The 16,797-nt window shown below is 44.6% G+C and overlaps 1 protein-coding gene across 3 annotated transcripts in view; it reads left to right on the plus strand.

The window, feature by feature from the left end:
- The window catches only part of NEDD9 (neural precursor cell expressed, developmentally down-regulated 9), a 196,649-nt gene that overhangs the window by 23,777 nt on the left and 156,075 nt on the right, over window positions 1-16,797 (plus strand). The window lies entirely within an intron of this gene.

Raw genomic sequence — 16,797 nt, forward strand, 5'->3', positions numbered from 1 at the left:
TGCAGAATTCTCCCACAGATGGACAGTTTAGTTATGAATCTCACACCAACTTCTGCTCATCAAACATCCTCCTTTCATGATATAGGCAGGAATTTCAGAAGATGATTTGATAATGCCTTATTTTTTTTTTTGACACAACTGTCAACCACGCCATTTCAAGATGTGGTTTGTTCCCTCATGGCATGAAACAGGTCTCAAACGACTTGCTATCTGGCAACAAAATGGTGCGCCAACACATTAAACTCCCTCAACAAGAGAACATCTTCATGACAAAGACAGTGGTTCGCAGGTTGGATGCCAATCTTATAGGATGGGTTTCCACGGAGTCCAGGGTTAACAACATGTGGCAACTTGTTTGGGATATTATGAAAGAGAAAAGTATTCAATTCTGCCTTAACCGTGGCAGAAACAGCCCTTGAGGAGCTGCTGTAATGACTTCCAGTCATCCTTCTAAAGGAAGATGTCTAGAAGAACGTGGGGCAAAAGTAAAGTTTGTAGAGAGAATGAGAGGAACTTACAGATAACTTTGAACTGGCGTATCTGTAGTTATCTCTACTAATGTGAATTTACAAAAAGTTAACTAGTGAAATAGGGACAGATAGGCATTTGTTCTCTGAAGCCATTTGGGTATGTCTTCATAATCCCAGGACACTGGGCAGAGGCTTCCTCTATCCTCTTTCTCAGAGAAATCCAAATATGGCAAATGACCCCTGTAGCCTCCTGGGCAAAGGCCCATTTGCTTCTGATTCTTTCAAGGGTAAACAGGAAGGCTTTATAGAAAGCTTCAGCTTGTTTCTCCAACAGTTTCCTAACACAGAGGTAAATATATACCCTTCCCTGACATCCCTCCACCCTGTCCCACGTAAAACCCTTGCTGGCTCTCTGTCTCTGTAACCTCTCTAGCCTTTCCTTTCTGGGGGGCTTGCCAGCTTGCCACTCCACCTGGAGAACAGAACAGGATAGAGTAGAACAGGAATTTTCAATTCTCTCCATTATATACAGAAGCTCTCTCAAGTCTCTCTAAGCTTTTCAGACTTAACGTGTCTCTCACAAAATATTTGTTCCTGACTCACCATTAAGAAGATGAACTTTAAGTATTGCACAGTTTGCCTCTCCCCCGTGATAATATGCATAGCTAAGCCACAGCAAGGCTATCTTTCTCATTCTTGCTGCCTGCAGATGGTGTGACCTTAGCCCCTCTCTCAGTATTTGAATTTCCTTGGTCTTTATGAATGGTAAGATATGTTTAAGTCTCTCCTTGCAACACTCCCCCACCCACCCATCATCCCATAATCTTTCACATGGAAGACTGCATGTATTTTGTAAAACCAGGGGGAAAAGTCCTGATTCTAAATCAAGAGGCAATTATTAAGAGTGGCACACAGGTCATTTTTCATCCTTCCTCCAACCACCCTGTCAACCACCACCCGCCATGTTCACAAAAGCCTCCAAGGCTACCTACAAGAAAATACCCAGCTTTCCTCTAGGGTGACTTGACTCTTCAAACTGCTTCTCAGCGGAAAACTTCTTAAACGCTCCATTTTATTTGTTCTCTAACATAGTTTTCCTGTCAAGCAGGTTTGGAGGTGTTTTCTGAAACATGAATGCCATTAATCCAACACCAAAAAGATTCCAGGACTTTCCAGGGCACACACGGCCAAGCCTTTCAGACCAGTTTGCGCGGGAGGAACGTTCTGCACTGACAGGCATTTCTGCAGCTTCTGACATCAGGGAAAAGGTGTTATTCCTGCAGTGCTGCTGACATTATGCAGTAGCAAAGCCATTGCTTTTTTTTGACGGAGGCTTGCTCTGTCGCCAGGCTGGGAGTGCAGTGGCGTGATCTCAGCTCACTGCAACCTCCGCCTTCCGGATTCAAGCGATTACCCTGCCTCAGCCTCCCGAGTAGCTGGGGCTACAGGCACGCAGCACGCATGCCCCGCTAATTTTTTGTATTTTAGTAGAGACGGGGTTTCACCATGTTGGCCAGGATGATCTCGATCTCCTGACCTCGTGATCCGCCCGCCTTGGCCTCCCAAAGTGCTGAGATTACAGGCGTGAGCCACCATGCGGCCCCATAGCTTCTTTAGCTGAATGGCCGCCTCTGGAGGCGGGACCCACAGGGACTGCCTGGGTGGAAGAAAGGCAAAGAAGGCTGCTTTCACTCATCACCGCAGACTCACTGCCATTCAGCTAGGCCGATCTTGTAGAACTGACGTAGAAAAGATTACTTCTCCATAAGTATAGGTTCTGGTCAGAACCAAACTCTCTTTCCAAGGACTAGTTGGGAAGGCCCCCTGCTTCCTGCCTGTTTGTGCACACATCTTGTTTTCTTAGGGGCAATGGGACTGAATACTAATTAATCGACTGTCTGCATGATCAGCACAGAAGCAAGCGCCTGAAAAGAGAGTGAATCTTTTTTAAAAGTTACTTTATTATTTGTATTTATTTTCTGGGTGTCGTTTCTGATTCCAAGTAGTTACATAAAAGTTGCAAAGCCAGTTAAACACCCTCTGAATGTTCCTGCAGAACTTGGACCGGGCTCTCCCTATTTAGTGGTTAATAATGGTCAGTGGCTTTCTCTTCCTTTCTAACTTTATTTGGGGTGTGCCTAGCCTTGAGGTCTGGGTTGTGGCCATGAATAGGTCTCTGTAGTCCAAGAAACATTTCTCAGACTACAGAAGATGTGTGGAAAGACAGTGCCAAGCTGCCTGCCGCTGTGGCAGCACCAACAGAGAAGAAAAACAAGCCAAAGGATGCGGGTGTGATCAGGGCCTGCGCAGGGATTGGAGTGGTCATTTGGGGCTTCCAGAGGGATAATGACAAGTTTATCCACAGGAGTAAAGCGTTAGAGCAGCCAGAAGACGCTTGTGTAATGTCCCAGCAAATCAATTTAAAGACTTAATTATGACAACATGCTAAAGAAAGCCTGAAAGGAATTGGTGGGTGAAAAGGAAATCTGCCAGCCTTCAAAAGTGAAAAACGAAGCAAAACGGAGCTCCAAAAAATGGAGCCTTGACGAGACCCCAGTGGGCTCGGCTAAAGGCTCCAAAACAGAAGGCCGCAGTCGCCTCATTGTATTCAGCACAGTCTCTAAACCTGAGAGCAGGAAATCCTGTTGCCCCACCCATGTCCTCAGCTGAGGTCCCACGAGACAATATTCCTTAGATACCAGCAGAAACTTTTCTTACATGCGAAGGGGTGTAATTCACAATATTCTTTAGAAATATGGTTGAAAGATCACGTCATTAAGGCCATAAAACATTTATCCACACATTTCTTCATCAATAATTTACCGAGTGCTATAACAGGGGGAAGAGAAAAGGTGGCGGGAGGGGGCGGCTATAATCATGACAACGATTAAAGAGACCAGTCAAGACACTAAAGTGAGCCTGTGGTCTAAAATGATGCTACTGAAGGTGGCAGACGCCCACCTGGGAGTATCTTAGAAATGCAAATTCCAGCCCCGCCCAGCCTTACTGAAACAGAAACCCTGGGGGTGGGGCCCAGCCATCTGTGTTTTAACAAGCTTTCCTGATGCATGGAAAATTTAAGATGTATGGGAACATGGTGTCTCAAACAATGATGTGTCCTGGCCATTTGCAAGATGTGTGGAAAGTAATATATTATTAATGATAGTTAGCATACCGACATTTGTGAATAATTTATATGTATGTCACCTGCAAAGATTTTTTAAAAATACAGATCCCTGGCTCTACCCAATTCCAACGGAGTAGAAATATCCAGGTGTGGTAGCCAGCATTTAGTTTTAAGGCTTCCCAGGTGACTCTTAGGATCAGCCAGGTGTGGGAACCAGTGGTCTATAAGAGCCATTTGCCCCATAACGAAGAGAAAAAATCATGGAATTCTAGAGGGAGGTCCCTCGGAGACCAGGTTTCCCCACTCCCCTAACAAATGTTAGGCAGATCTCGATTGAAACACATACAGGAGAAACTCTGACTGCAGCAGAAGTGGAATGGAGGTTGCTTCATACTTTCCTTTCTGCAGTGGCTGTTGCAGGCCTTAGTAAAAATCTAGAGCTCTCGGCTGGGCGTGGTGGCTCATGCCTGCAATCCCAGCACTTTGGAAGGCCAAGGCAGGCAGATCACGAGGTCAGGAGATTGAGACCATCCTGGCTAACACGGTGAAACCCCATCTCTACTAAAAAATACAAAAAATTAGCCGGGCGTGGTGGCGGGTGCCTGTAGTCCCAGCTACTTGGGAGGCTGAGGCAGGAGAATGGCGTGAACCGGGGAGGCGGAGCTTGCAGTGAGCAGAGATCGCACCACTGCACTCCAGCCTGGGCGAAAGAGCGAGACTGTGTCTCAAAAAAATAATTAAAAAAAAAATCTAAAGCTCTCAAAAATATGGTTTGAAAACCATGGATGGTTCTACCACCACCTCCTCCTCCTGCCACATAGGCCCCATTCATTGATGAAGAAACCAAGGTTCAGAAAAGTAAAATGACCTGGAAACATGCGACTGACCATTCAGGTCTGCCCAAGACTAAAGGCATCCCAGAAATTAGAGCGTTCAGTTTTAAAACAGGGACAGTCCCAGACCAACCAGGATGAATTCGTCACCCTAGGTCAGAGACCACTACACCCACAGTTCTTGCGTTTTGGCTGATTTATTATTGTTGTTATTGTTGCTGTTATGCCACATTACTGCAAGAAGAATTCAAATTACTATTGGTTTTAAATTTTTTTTAATTTTTCTAGCCCCTTGAGAAGTTCTTACTAAATTACTATGGTTTTCTTTTAAAAACCATATTTGTTTTTATTCCCTCATTCCAGAATGATTTAAGGGAGTAATACTCTTATTTTATGTGTTTTGAAATACTCGTAAGTATTCTAAAATACTCTGGACTATTCCTGTGTCCATGTCTCCTCTATCTGACTTCAGACCCACCATACCATGTACATTTTCGCTTTGGCTTCCATATATTTGTGTGATGTTTGCCATGGCACCTACTGTGCCCTACTGAGATCTGTGTATTAGTCAGAACTCTTTAGCTTGCCAGTAAAAGAAAACAAAAGGATGGAGTATATCGACTTAGGTAGCAGAAAAGAGCTTCAGGCACAAGTGGATACAGGGGCTCCACCTCATCAGGATATGGTCCCTCTTTGAACCCATAACAAGATGGTCAGATGCAGCTCCACACGCCCCCATCCTCCCAGCAACCCAGCTGATGGCATCCCGTCCCCAGTAGCTTTTGTAAAAGTCCCTAGGATGGACTCTGTTTGGGCTGACTTGTGCTGTGCCCCTTCCCTAACCAGTTGCAGCCCCCAGGACAATGGAATACTCTGATTGTCCAGACTGTGGCCATGCACCCACCCCTGGCACTAGGGTCTAAGAATAGAGAAATGCAAGTCCCCCAAAAGAAAGTCAAAAGATGGTCCCTAGAAGCAGAGGAGGAACAGATGCTGGGTAGGTGAAAATAGCAAATGTCCGTGGTAGTCTTAAACAGTTCAAAAGGGCTGACCAACTGATTGGCTGATGCACGGGCAACAGCGTGCAGCCCCATGTCTTCCTCCATCCCCACTCTGCTGAGATCTAGGTACTATTTTCCCCTGAAACACTAGGTTGCGTGACTCCAAGGCCGTCATTGTCAGTTCTAATTTTGAAGACACGCACCACATGTAGCTGAAGCTAGCAGCAGCCCCAGAACCCATGGGACTCCATCCGAAACATGATAAGCCGTTTGCTAGGCTCCCAAATATGGAGCTCCTGAGAGCGAGGAGCTGGTGACTCATGTTCTCTGTGCTTTGGTTGCCCCCACGTTTTCCAGCTGGGTTGGTGACGTGGGACTCAGTACTTTCTTCAATGCGTCCTGTACACAAAGAATAAATAGCCCCGGAGCTCTTTCTTTTTCTTCCTGCCTTTCTTCCTGTAATTCATTCTCAGCCCAACTCGGCTTTGTTCAGACCACAGTATTTCACGTTGCCTGGCAAGTTCTGACACAGCTGCTTGCTTTATCCTTTCAGTCTTCTGTTAAGCCAGAGGTAAAGTTATACCTTGTGCCTAATTTTTAGTGTATAAACCTTATCTCTTGTTCAAGCCGAAATCTTAGATTAAATCAGCATGAAAATGCCAGCTCCCCCAAGACCGTTGAATTATGGCCCCCATCACTCTTCCTGCCCTGACATTCATTTAAGTCCCTTTCAGCTTTTACAAGTTGTTTTCTCTTACCCATGAGCAAGGCGGTGGCTTGGGTCTTTTTAAGCAATTTTCTTTTCTTCTTAATCACCCTGCCCCTATTCCATCCAATCTACTTTAATTTCTATATAATCGTGTAATACATCTCTAATTTGAGTCACCAGGTTTTCCATGTTAAAGGTGGGCTTTAGGAATGTTTATTTTACAAACTAATAAAACTTCCGGTCCTATGGACTCTAACTAGTTGTGGGGCCACTGTATCAGCTTCCCAGAGCTGCTGTCACAAAGTACCATAAACTGTGTGGCTTCGGATGACAGAAATAGATTTTCTTACAGTGCTGGAGGCCAGCAGTCTGAAATCAAGGTGCTGGCAGGGCCACGCTCTTTCTGAACCTTCAAGGGGAGGATCCTGCCTTGCCTCTTTCAGCTTCCAGCAGCCCCGGGCCTTCCTGGGCTTGTGTCAGCATCTCTCACACCTGTGCCTCCATCTTCACAGAGCCGCCTTCTCCCTCTGCATCTCTTTCACACAGGGTTCTCTTCCCCTTTTATAAAAACAGCAGTCATATTGGATCAGGGCTCACCTTCATGACCTCATCTTAACTTGATGAAATCTGCAAAGATCTTATTTCCAAATAAAGTCACATTCGCAGGTGCAGGGAGATAGGACTCCTACATACCCTTTCATGGAGAAGGAAGACACAATTCAACCCCTAGCAGCCAGGAAAGACAAAAACAGGGACAGAAAAATAACTCTTTGATCTTGGTCAACAAAAAAGGGGATCCTGATGTTCTCAGAGGATATTCACCCAGAAAGAGCCTGGGACCCTGACAGGAACATCTGGAGATGGAGGCGAAAGCCTAGCAACAAAGGTGATATAGCTCAAGAGGGCAGGAGAATCCACTGGAGGGCAAAAGCCAAGGACACATTTGTGCTTGAAGAGCCTACTGTGTGCCGCATGTGCCTTTATCCCATTGAATCCTCAAATAACTCTGCCAAACAGTTGCTATTATTCTTTTTTAATACATGGAGAAACTGAGGCTCTGATTAAATAATGAGACCCGGATTATACACCTATAAGTAGAAGAGCGAGATCACTGCTATTACCGCTGTCACTTCTGTTTTTAATAGGCATTGGATCTCTTGTGCTACTATATACCAAGAATGTTACCTATATTAACTGAGATCTTCACAGCTCACAAAGCTAGATATTGATGGCCTTACAGAGATGAAGAAACAGAAGCTCAAAGAGGTTCAATCACTTGCCTAAGTCACGCAAGTATTACATAATTGAGCAAAAATTTAAACTCCAGTCTTTCTGACTGGCAGGACCATTCCTTACCATGATGCCATGTTGCTGGTGGACATTAGGGTATCTAAACTAGGGTAGTCCTAGCTTCAGAGAAAGAAGCTGTATAAAGAAACCAAATGATTATACTTGAGGCTTACCTAAAACAATATAAAAAGTGTATGAATGGGCAAAAGAGAAGAGAAAGAGGCTGGCCACCGAGCGGCTGTGGGTGAATGAGTTAACCAAAGAGCAAATGTCCGAGTTGCATCATGAAACAGCAGAGCAAGTGGGCTCGGTGTCTGTAAACATCAACACTGCCCATGAGGACAAGATCTGTATGCTCCATCTACACCCAGAAGCTGAAGGAATGCCTGTGATGTAGACAACTCCCTTTTCTAGAGAAATGGAGATGGGGTTAGACATGCTAACCCTGAAGAAAAGGAAACTTGGGGCCGGGTAGGCTCAGAAAGTCTTCAGAGTTTGGGAACATGGCCCGTGGAAGAGCAGGGACACTGGAAAGGGCCCCCGCCTGTAGAGACAGCTGTGGGCCGCACTTGAACACACACTGGTGAACGACTTGACCCACCTTACAGTGAAAGAAGCTGGCGCCCATGGGCCACTGGGGAAACCTCAGTAGCCCTGTGGTGTTCCCCAATGACTATGTTGCTCACAACCCTCAAGGGTCCTTTGTTGCTTTTGGGATTGTAGGGCTGGCAAGATGTCTTCACCCACTGCTAGATTCATGGCTGAGGCCCCTGTAATGAAAGACAGATGAACAAGAGAACATACAAACGCATAGAATATAAGTTTTACACGACACAGAAGCCTTTGAGGGGAAATGAAGAACCAGAGAAACAGGGAAACCTGTGTATTTGCTATGCTAGGTTGGATGAAGAGTGGACAGTCATAGAGAGGCGTGACAGAGCAAAGCGGGTGATAACCTAGAGGGAATGTCGCCACATCTGTTGGCTCAGATTCTCCTCTGTGTCCTTGTGTCTTTAGAAAAAGGATGTTCCTTTCCTCTGAGTATGCGGGCCTCACTCACGCCAGGGTCCAACGCCCTACTTCAGGGAAAAGTCAGGAAATCCTTCCTGGGACTGATGACCTGCCTCAGAGAGAAGGGTAGAACAAGGGAAGGTGAGAGTGGCCTTTCTGCTTTTGCTGTTTTCTCAAGTGCCAATGTTCTATTTTCAGGGGCAATATGTCCTAAACCCCATCAGGATGAAGCCCCAGCTCCATGAAGCCCCTCCTGAACTCATCCATCCTACTGCTCCAGCCTCAGCTCCCTCTGCTCCGGGCCTTGAACTTCACATTCCAGCCTGGGGACTCCTGGCAGTTCCCTAAACATGCAAAGAGCTCAGCTTTCTTTCCTAGTCCTGGTCCTGGTCCTGGTCACTTGGCCCTCTCTGTCTCTCCCCTCCTTCTTCCCATCTCTCTTCCTTTCCAGCTCATGTCCCTCACACATGCTATAAACTCTTCCTGGAACATCTCCCTTCCACCTGCGAATCTCTTGCCAGCTCACTTCTTTTCTCCCTTTAAGAATCCACTTCTCAAAAGAAAATGGCAACTCTGTGAGGTGATAGACATGCTGATTCGCTTGATCATTGTGGCATCCACAATGTATACATAAAACAAGTTGTACACATTACCATGTATAAATTTGTGTTTGTCAATTACATACCAAGAAAGACAAGGAGGTGTGGAAAGACTGCACCTCTGCCAAGATGCCTTTCTGGCCACCCCCCGACCCTGGGTGACATTCCCTGACATGAGCCCCCAAGTGTTTACCTACACTATGTGTATCAGGGCATCCCGACCACTTGCTCACTCGCCTGTCTCCCCACTGTGAGGTCAGCAGCAGGGCCTTGTTCAGTGTCTTAATCATATCCCCTCTAGCACCCACCATGACCTCTGGCACTAAGTAGGGGCTCAATAAGCCAATCATTGTGTTGATGTACCAGTGACATTGAGGGAAGACCAGGCTCGCCTACCTCTAAGATCCTGTCCACTCTGAGAGTCTGTGAGTCTATATTTCTGCTCCCACAGTTAGTCACGGAGGAAGTTGCCAAAGCAGATGATGAGACTTCTGTTTGGGGTTGCCCAGGTCTGCCTGGCCTTTGCAATTTGTAATCAGGTCATTTGAAAGAGAAACTGAACTGAGAGAAAAACATAGTTTGGATGAGGCAAGAGTTGCAAAATAATGAGTTATGTAATGGTAGTGGTGGCCTTTGGTAGCATCGTTGGCCCTGCCCAGATTATACAAAACCTTGTATGTATACCCTTGAGCATGGCCAAGAGGACAATTGTCAAAACCATGGCTTGAGTGTTCAAAAGCCTCTTTTCCCATAAGGTGTTGCCTCTTGAGGTCAGACTGAAATCCTGTACCTGCAATAATTTCCTCCTTGGGACTGGATATACATGAAAAGATTGGAGATATATATGCTACCTTGTTTATATGCCATGTAAATGGTATAACCCTTGCACTCTTTGGCCATTAACAGCCAATTGTCAATTAGTTTATTGTGTATTAGATCAAACTGTATTGCCCAGGCCAGCTCCTGAAGAACTGTGAATTGTGAACATCTCAGCCTAGAAGGATAACGTGACCTTCGATATTTGCACACCATCCATTGTCTCTTTCAAACTAAGAGCCTCTCTGAGCTAGATAGGCCAGGGATTTTTTTTTTAACTTTTATTTTAGGTTCAGGGGTACATATACAAGTTTGTTACATAGGTAAACTCATGTCATGAGGGATTTTGTATAGATTGTTTGGTGACCCAGGTACTAAACCCTAGTACCCATTAGTTGTTTTTTCTGCTCCTCTCCCTCCTCTCACCCTCCACCCTCAGTTAGTTCCCCGTGTGTGTTGTTCCTCCACATGTGTCCATGTGTTCTCATCATTTAGCTCCCACTTATAAGTAAGAACATGCGGTGTTTGGTTTTCTGTTCCTGATTAGTATGCTGAGGATAATGGCTTCCCATTCCATCCATGTTTCTGCAAAGAACATGCTTTCATTCTTTAATATGGCTGCATAGCATTCCATGGTGTATATGTACAGCATTTTCTTTTTTTTTTTTTTTGAGACGGAGTCTCACTCTTTCGTCCAGGCTGGAGCGCAGTGGCGCAATCTCGGCTCACTGCAAGCTCCGCCTCCCAGGTTCACGCCATTCTCCTGTCTCAGCCTCCCGAGTAGCTGGGACTACAGGCGCCCGCCACTACGCCCGGCTAATTTTTTGTATTTTTTTTTAGTAGAGACGGGGTTTCACCGTGGTCTCGATCTCCTGACCTCGTGATCCGCCCACCTTGGCCTCCCAAAGTGCTGGGATTACAGGCGTGAGCCACCACGCCTGGCCCAACATTTTCTTTATCTAGTCTATCATTGATGGCCATTTAGGTTGATTCCATGTCTTGGCTATTGTGAATAGTGCTACAATAAACATAACGTGTTCATGTGTCTTTATGATGGAATGATTTCTATTTCTTTGGGTATATACCCAGTAATGGAATTGCTGGATCAAAGGGTATTTCTGTCTTAAGGCCTTTGAGAAATCACCATGCTGCTTTCCACAATGGTTGAACTAATTTACACTCCCACCAATGGTATATAAGCATTCCCTTTTCTCCACAATCTTGCCAGCATCTGTTATTTTTTTATTTTTTGTTAATAGCCATTCTGGCTGGTGTGAGATAGTATCTCATTGTAGTTTTGATGTGCCTTTCTCTAATGATTAGTGACATTAAGCTTTTTTCATATGCTTGTTGGTCACATGTATGTCTTCTTTTGAGAAGTGTCTTTTTCTGTCCTTTGCCAAATTTTTAATGGCGTTGTTTTTTCTTGTAAATTTGTTAAAGTTTCTTATGGGTTCTGGATATTATACCTTTGTCAGATGCGTAGTTTGCAAATATTTTCTCCCATTCTGTAGGTTGTCTGTTCCCTATGGTGATAGTTTCTTTTGCTCATGAGCAGAAGCTCGTTAGTTTAATTAGATCCCATTTGTCAATGTTTGCTTTTGTTAAGATTGCTTTTGGCATCCTTGTCATGAAATCTTTGCCAGTTCCTAAGCCCAGAATGGTATTGCCTAGGTTGTCTTTCAGGGTTTTTATAGTTTTGGGTTTTACATTTAAGTCTTCAGTCCATCTTGAATTGATTTTTGTATATAGTGTAAGGAAGGGATCCAGTTTCAATCTTCTGCAAATGGCTAGCCAGTTATTCCAGCATCTTTATTGAACAGGACTCCTTTCCCTGTTGCTTGTTTTTGTCAACTTTATCAAAGATCAGATGCTCGTAGGTGCACAGCTTTATTTCTGAGCTCTCTATTCTGTTCCATTGGCCTATGTGTCTGTTTTTGTACCATGCTCTTTTGGTTGCTGTAGCCCTGTAGTTTAGTTTGAAGTTGGGTAGTGTGTTGCCTCCTGCTTTGTTCTTTTTACTTAGGATTGCTTTGGCAATTCAGACTCTTTTTTTGGTTCCATACTAATTTTAAAATAGTTTTTCCTAGTTCTGTGAAGAATGTCATTGGTAGTTTGATAGGAATAGCATCGAATCTGTAAATTGCTTTGGGCAGTATGTCCATTTTAATGATGTTGATTCTTTCTATCTATGAGTATGCAATATTTTTCTATTTGTTTGTGTCATCTCTGATTTCTCTGAGCAGTGTTTTAAAGTTCTCATTGTACAGATCTTTCACCTCCCTGGTTAGCTGTTTCCTAGGTATTTTATTCTCTTTGTAGCAACTGTTAATGGGATTGTGTTCTGATTTGGCTCTCAGCTTGACTGTTGTTGATGTATAGGAATGCTAGTAATGTTTGTACATCGATTTTGTATCCTGAAACTTTGATGAAGTTGCTTATCAGCTCAATGAATGTTTGGGCAGAGACTATGGGGTTTTCTAACTATAGGATCATGTCATCTGCAAACAGAGATAGACTTCCTCTCTTCCTATTTGGATGCCCTTTATTTCTTCTCTTGCTTGATTGCCCTGGCCAGAGCTTCCAATACTATGTTGCATAGGAGTGGTGAGAGAGGGCATCCTTGTCTTGCTCCAGTTTTCAAGGGGAATGCTTCCAGCTTTTGCCCATTCAGTGTTGTGCCGGCTGTGAGTTTGTCACAGATGGCTCTTATTATTTTGAGGTATGTTTCTTCAGTACCTAGTTTGTTGAGAGTTTTTCACATGAAGGGATGTTGAATTTTACTGAAAGCTTTTTCTTCATCTATTGAGATGATCACGTGAGTTTTGTCTTTAGTTCTATGTGATCCATCACATTTATTGCTTTGCATATGTTGAACAAGCCTTGCGTCCCAGGGATAAATCTTACTTGATTGTGGTTGATTAGCTTTTTGATGGCTGCGGGATAAGGTTTGCTAGTATTTTGCTGAGGGCTTTTGCATCAATGTTCATCAAGGATATTGGCCTGAAGTGGTTATTTTTGTTTGTTGGTTTCGTTTTGTTTTGTTTTTCTTGTTGTGTCTCTGCCAGGTTTTGGTATCAGGATGATGCTGGCTTCATAGAATGAGTTGGGGAGGAGTCCCTCCCTTGAATTTTTGGGAACAGTTTCAGTAGAAATGGAACTAGCTCTTCTTTATATATCTGGTAGAATTTGGTTGTAAATCCATCTGGTCCTGGGCTTTTTTTGGTTTGTAGTAGGCCGGGGATTTTTATCCCAGATTTATAAATAAAGAAACTGAGTCTCAGAGAGAAGTGACTTGCCCAAAGTTGCAGCTCATGAAGATGAAAAGAAGTCGCCAGACATCTGATCTTTGTACCCCAGTGCTCCTCTCCACTTTGTACCCCAGTGCTCCTCTCCACTTTGTACCCCAGTGCTCCTCTCCACTTTGTACCCCAGTGCTCCTGTCCACCCCGAGCCTCTTGGGCCTGCTCTTCTGGTGGAAACACAAGGATCTGAGGTGAAGCTGGAGAGTGGAGGGGACGGTGGAGAGGGCTGAGGAGAGCAGGCTGGTGAGTTGTGCTTTGGGGCCTCTTAGCCCATGGGGATACATGAAGGACGAGGGGAAGGTGTTGGAGCATAGAAATGGAGTTTGGGGAGCAGGTAACAGGAGAAGCTGGCTGACCTTTCACAACACAACTTTCAGGCCAGTCCTGACTAAGATGCTCTGGGCCGAAGCCAGCTGAGCGTGAGCTCCCACAGAGAAAAGAGGTTTGCACATCCTTTCCACATGGGTGCCCATGAGCCGGGACCCTACTAAGCACAAACTCAGGGTTGCTGCCCTGAGCAGCTACTGGCTGAGTGATCAAAGCAAGTCAAGAGCCTTGAAAATTTGAAGGTGGCTGCTCAGCCAGCAGCCAATCCAGATCCTATCTGTAACTCCAGTCCTCCCGAGCCCCCTCCTTCCCCGACGAGGGTCCAGGCCAGCCTCAAACAGAAACTGCAGAGATGAATCAAAGACAGAGCCAAAACATCTTTGCCTGTGAATTCTAGTGTATCCATCATAATCGGGTTTATTTTACCTAGTAAAGAGAGGGCTTTCAACTCACCTGGGGGGGCCTCTGAGCCTTCTTATAACAGCACAACAAAAGTGAACCACAGACATTCACTCCCTTAATTAACAGCATTGCTCTTTTGGGTGGGTCTTGAACTGTTAGCACTGGTCTCCCACATTCTTTAGTCAGTTAAGGGCTGCCACCATCATGACGTGGAATAGTAGGACTGGCAGAATTTACTGAATCAGTACCGAGTGCAGAACAAAACCCTTCCATGGAACATAAAAGGTACAAATATTACATTCACAGCCGTGTTTGTTCATTGAAAGAGCATCTTCTGAGCACTTTCTGTGTGCCAGACACTGTCCCCAGTGCTGGAGAAAACAGACAAGATCCCTGTTATCATGGAGTTTATATGCTAATGGTGGAGACACAAAGAAGCCAAAGAAATAGATAAACACACTAGACCATGTCAGAGGTGGCAAGTGCCATGAAGAACCTGAAAATGAGACATGGTGTTGTAGGAGATGCCTTAGATACGAAGGCCCTGGGGGCAGAGTACCTGGAGGTCTGAGATCAGAGCTTTTACACAAACAGAGCAGGTACAGAAGTTGTGTTTGAGGAACAGCCAGGAGGCAAGTTGGCCTGCAAGGCATGAGCCAGGGAACGGTGGTACAAGATAAGCTTGGAAATTGTTTATGCTCTATCTCTCACACCACCTTGGCCTTTGATCTCAGCTAAAATGCTGCTTTACTTCCTACTGTATTGGTGTTTGCAACCAATGCATGATGTGTCATGTACTTTCTACTCAGAGAAAAGTCCTATACCAGTGTTGATGACGGTGAAAAGATCATTCCTACTCCAGGAAGTCTCTGGAAACTTGGTGGCGGAAGACAGGAGAGCTAAGAGCATTTCCCATCTTGTATAATCTAAGGTTCCCCTGGATGTGAAGCCACAATCCCCTGCAGCTATCACAGCACAGGGATGTGGGCAGATCCTGGCTCCACATATAGTTGGCAAGAGGTGAGTCTCCTTTAAGGTGTTCAAATGTAGCACACACACACACACACACACACACACACACACACTCTCTCTCTCTCTCTCTCACCTGCTGTCTTGCTCGATGCTCCATCTCTTCTATTGCTGTCCTGAGAACCAAGACAGCTCCATGTACAAGTAACTCAAAACCCTGACACTCCCTCACACTGCCCAAAACAAGACACTGTCAAAATAAGTCACACATGTCACAGTTCCTTGTCACTCAGTTTTCTTGGCTCAGATTTAAAGCATTAAATCAGCTCATCTTCATCTCTCATTCTCCAGCCCCAGCTCTTCCCTGCTGAGTTATCTTCAATATTCCCTTGGGTGGATTTCTTCTCCCTCCTTCTTCTCTAAGAATCCCTAAGTTTATTTTCTCTCTTACTCTTACCCCCTTCTCATCCTGCCTCACCCTAGTCCCTCTTTCTAAGGCCCCTTCTCTGCCACCCTATTCTAGACAAGATCTTACAAAAATACCTTTCTTCCATAGTATCTTCTCTACTTCCACAAGAATTCCCCCAGATTCCTTTCCTTTTTATTGCAAGGGCTGACTCCTGGCATTTATAATTTTAACCAGCAGAAGGGCTTGGAATGAGAAGTATGAGTACTCCCGACTCTTCTCCACACCTGATTCCCAATCTCCAGTTTTTTGAATACTGACTCTATAATGGGTGGAGAGTAGGGGGAAAGAAAGAGAGATGGGAAAACAAGAAATGAAAGGGATTTTTAGTAATAAAAGCAAATGAGATAAGGTAGCTGTGTTCTGAACATCAGGGCTGGAGAGGCTGATGCTCATGATGGACACGGGAGAAGTGCAGTGCTGGCTAACAACCTGGACACAGCACCAAGCAGATTGTAGTTACGTGCTAAAGTGTGTGCTGTGCCATTTAAGTGCAGTAGAGATCAGCCATAGGCTGGAGTTTGCCCCGAAGGAGGTGGCATTGAGGTCACACAGTGCAGAGTCATCCACATGACTTTGTAGGTTGGAATCTTATTTTATCAACTGCTTACCTGAAATAAACATGCCCCACCTGAAACTTAAATGCAGCTTGATCTTTTCTTTGGAAGAGTGTGATGCTTAGGACAGGAATGTGTTGCCATGGGATGCTGCTGATATTTTGTCCACACTCCTAGTCTGAGCCTTTCGCCACTTTGAAGGTGCCCTCTTTCTCCAGGATAAACATCTTCAATAGCAGGGACTTTCCAACAGAGTGGACCAGGTGAATTTTTTTAACTGTCTGGAATTTGATGCTATGTGAGATTTCTAACTGTGGAATTGCACTCACATTCATGTTAGAATATTACATCTATCACACATTCTTATCAGCACATTTTTGTAGCCAGAGATGTATGCAACCCAAGTGTCATGAGCCCACTACACCTAAGAGTTTATACTTACTAATTCCCTGAGAACTTAAAAGAGGCCAGGATGTAGTAGACTGCTTGGTGATGGATAGCAGCCTACTCACCCTGTCTCTTGAGAAATAACTTCACTTCTCTCCCCCTTATCCTAATTCTCTAAAACACCCCAACCTTCCAATGGATAAAGTACAGACAAATATCTGGTTACCTTTATTGTAAACACCTATAGTTCACCCAAGAGCCTAGATGAAGCACCTCACATAGCATACCAACTGTTGGCCGGTGTATTTAGTCTATGTTTAATACCCTTTTACTTAGGTTTCTTGCCCTGTAATTGGAATTAGACTAAAATCTGGTGTCTTGAGTTTCAAAGCATATTAGTAGAGTATGATTTTAGCCTGTCTACTCATCTTATATCTGATAACAGTAAAGAAGGTAAATTCATTCATTCATATATTCCTTTATTCATTCATTCATATAAATTTATTGAGCATGCATTATGTGCTAGGC

The sequence above is a fragment of the Symphalangus syndactylus genome, chromosome 23, assembly GCF_028878055.3.
Source record: "Symphalangus syndactylus isolate Jambi chromosome 23, NHGRI_mSymSyn1-v2.1_pri, whole genome shotgun sequence".
Taxonomy (NCBI): domain Eukaryota; kingdom Metazoa; phylum Chordata; class Mammalia; order Primates; family Hylobatidae; genus Symphalangus; species Symphalangus syndactylus.